General features: G+C 31.8%; 1 long non-coding RNA gene across 4 annotated transcripts; it reads left to right on the forward strand.

Moving 5' to 3' along the window:
* Positions 1-412: 412 nt before the first annotated feature.
* Positions 413-2,386, forward strand: LOC104092941 (uncharacterized). 4 transcript variants are annotated; one of them, XR_011412620.1, is made up of 6 exons: positions 413-534; positions 631-843; positions 929-1,030; positions 1,131-1,223; positions 1,739-1,814; positions 2,219-2,386. It is a non-coding gene; the product is annotated as an uncharacterized lncRNA (long non-coding RNA). The 4 variants fall into 4 exon arrangements; XR_011412621.1 differs by lacking the exon at positions 1,739-1,814 and having other exon boundaries at positions 414-534; positions 2,224-2,382; XR_004506182.2 differs by lacking the exon at positions 1,739-1,814 and having other exon boundaries at positions 414-534; positions 2,219-2,381.
* Positions 2,387-2,768: the final 382 nt, after the last annotated feature.

The raw sequence follows: 2,768 nt of genomic DNA on the forward strand, positions 1-2,768 counted from the left end.
TTATTTTACTGTTCTCAGTATATATTGATTATAGCTCAGCTTTTATATGATTTTCTTATCTTTTGTTAATTATAGATATGCGAAAGACCAAGTGTTGGCAGATCACAGCCTACTTTGTCCTTCCAGGCCGTATCACAGCCTACTTCGTCGTTTCAGGCCGTATCACAACCGACTTTGTCAGTTCAGGTCGCATCACATCCTGCACCATCTAGAAAGCGTATTGAACGTGAGTCAATGTAACATTGGACTGTAGATGGTATAGGTAAACTTTCTTCTTCTTCTTCTTCTTCTTCCTCCTCCTCCTCCTCTTCTTCTTCTTCTTCCTCCTCTGCTAAAAGTCCCTCTCTCCTTGAGTGCTTGTCCTTTTTTGCCTTCTGATATTCAAGTGCTATAATCTTTGGCTAATATTGTTCATAATAGTTTTCTTCAGCTTTAAGTTGAAAAACTGACTGCTCCTTATTTCCAATTCACTTTGAGAAATGGTTAGATTTATCTATATCATACTTCGACCATGTATTTGATCGAATTGTATAGGTACAAGCTCTAATTCTTTCTACTAAACGTCTATTTTATCGTTGGACTTCATATTTGCTTGTAGCAAATAAGCTAACCAATATTTTATTCTTGAAGTAACGGTTTTATTTTAAGACAGTCGAGTCAGTTGCACGGTGTTATGTTTATAATTCTATTTGAAAAAAGTGGAGTGCAAATAGGCTAAACTTGTGGAGAGCATTCTATGATCCACTCAAAAGTAAAGCTCAGATTATGGAAAATATTCCGGCTGGAATTTCACGGGATCAGTGGACTTCATTTGTTTATTACCGTTTTAAAGAAACAACTTTGGTATTTACTTAATTACTTCAACTAGTATGTTTGATTATATTTAGTTATATGTGTGATTGACTTTCAAGTATTTTTTTTTTGTAAGGAAATGTGCAAAAGGAATACTGAAATTCGAAAGAAACAAACATTTACACATATAGGTGGCTCCAAACCTAACTCCAGAAGAAGGGCTGAAATGATAAAAGATGTTAATTCATATTATTTTACTTTAATTATTAAACTAACTTATGAAACTATTCCTAATAATTAGGTTATTCTGATGGTTAATTTATTTATAGATGGTTGAGACTGGACGAAGGCCTGGACGAGCACAACTTAATATTGATACTCATTAGAAACAAGATGGAACATATGTGCATGAGGCAGCAAAGGAGATATGTGTAAGTTTCTTCTTTATCTTTGTGATTATTGAAGGTTATTTTTCCTTTTTAGGTATGAAATCGAATATATGTATCTGTCTGATTTATTATAATTGTGTGTGTCAAAAGTACCAAATTGTGTTTTAAAATGGTCACAAATACAACATAACTTGACTATTCTATTATTTATAGTGATTGTTTGATTGAGTGTAAAGACTTGTGAAAGCAGTTGCCTTTGGAGTTTGGTTTCCAGAAAGTTTCTGAAACCAAACATGTCTGTTGTGAATTTTGTTCTATAAGAAAATGTTGCTCATTAAACTAAGCTTCAGTTAAGGAGCTGTATAATCAGCTTTTCTTAATCAAAATTTAGTTAATTAGACGTATAAGAATGAAGTTTGTTTTTGGTATTGCTTTTGTATTTAGATGTATTTTATACTTTTAAAGTGTCTGTCTTGATGTATTTCAGCAACAATTACCTTTTGCTTGTTTTAGTGTGCATTTAGTTATTTATTAATGTTGGGACAAATATTATTTAGGAAATAATTGAGCTTGATTTGAGCCAAAGCATGGTGGATGAGTCTGAAGTTTCGCCGAAAAGAGTTCTCTGGAAAGGTAAGGTACTTAGGATTAGGCGTTGTCCCCGGCAAGAAGGGACAATACTAGAAAAAAGGGACAATACCAGAACAATTTGCGTGGTTCTTTGCTTGTCCACCTACAATGATAAATAAACTTCTTATTTATTTTTCAATTGATATTATCTACATGTGGAGCAACTCATATAAACAAAAACTAAAGATCATCTTTCTCCAGCCTTCTTTAGTGGATTGATTGTACTTTATTTCTATTGACACTTTCTATAGTTATGTATGTGTACTCCTGAATTCCTAGTATCAGGTGTTTAGAAATTTTGACTAGAGAGTAAAGCTTGGAATTGGTAAAGATCAGATTTTTATTCAAGAAATAGCTCAAGCTATTATTAGCATTCAAAAGATCTTATTATTTTATTTTATTTGCAGCCAAGAAATGCAGCTAGTGGATCCCTATAACCCATGTACGCAAGAAGATCTTCCGATGGCAGTAATCCAAGTGACAACAATTGAAGTTCTTTGTAATTGAATTAGATAACTAATTATGACAATGTAATTACGTGGTTGGAACGAATGTTACAGTGGTTAGAGTGAATGTTTTATGTTAAAATTTAGTTTGAAAACTACTGAATTACTTTATATATGAAAGTAATAATTTCTTGATGCTAAATATGTTGATATTTCTTAGTGTGTATATATATATATCTTTTTTGGTTAGATTATGGTGTGTACAGGTTCATTAATAGATAATATTTAAAGTTCAATATTTGTAAAAAATACAGTAAAAATAATTAATACGTTCAATGAATTGCGTGGGTTTTGACCGCCGGTAATTTTTGTATTATTAAATAACTATTTCTTATGTTGCGTAGGTTCAGACTGCTGGAACTTTTAAAGAATATAATTTTTTTAAATAATTAAATCATCAATTTGCGGGGGTTGAATTGCCCAAAATTAACTGCTGCTAATTAATTATGAC

This window comes from Nicotiana tomentosiformis, chromosome 12 (genome assembly GCF_000390325.3).
Source record: "Nicotiana tomentosiformis chromosome 12, ASM39032v3, whole genome shotgun sequence".
In the NCBI taxonomy this organism is placed as follows: domain Eukaryota; kingdom Viridiplantae; phylum Streptophyta; class Magnoliopsida; order Solanales; family Solanaceae; genus Nicotiana; species Nicotiana tomentosiformis.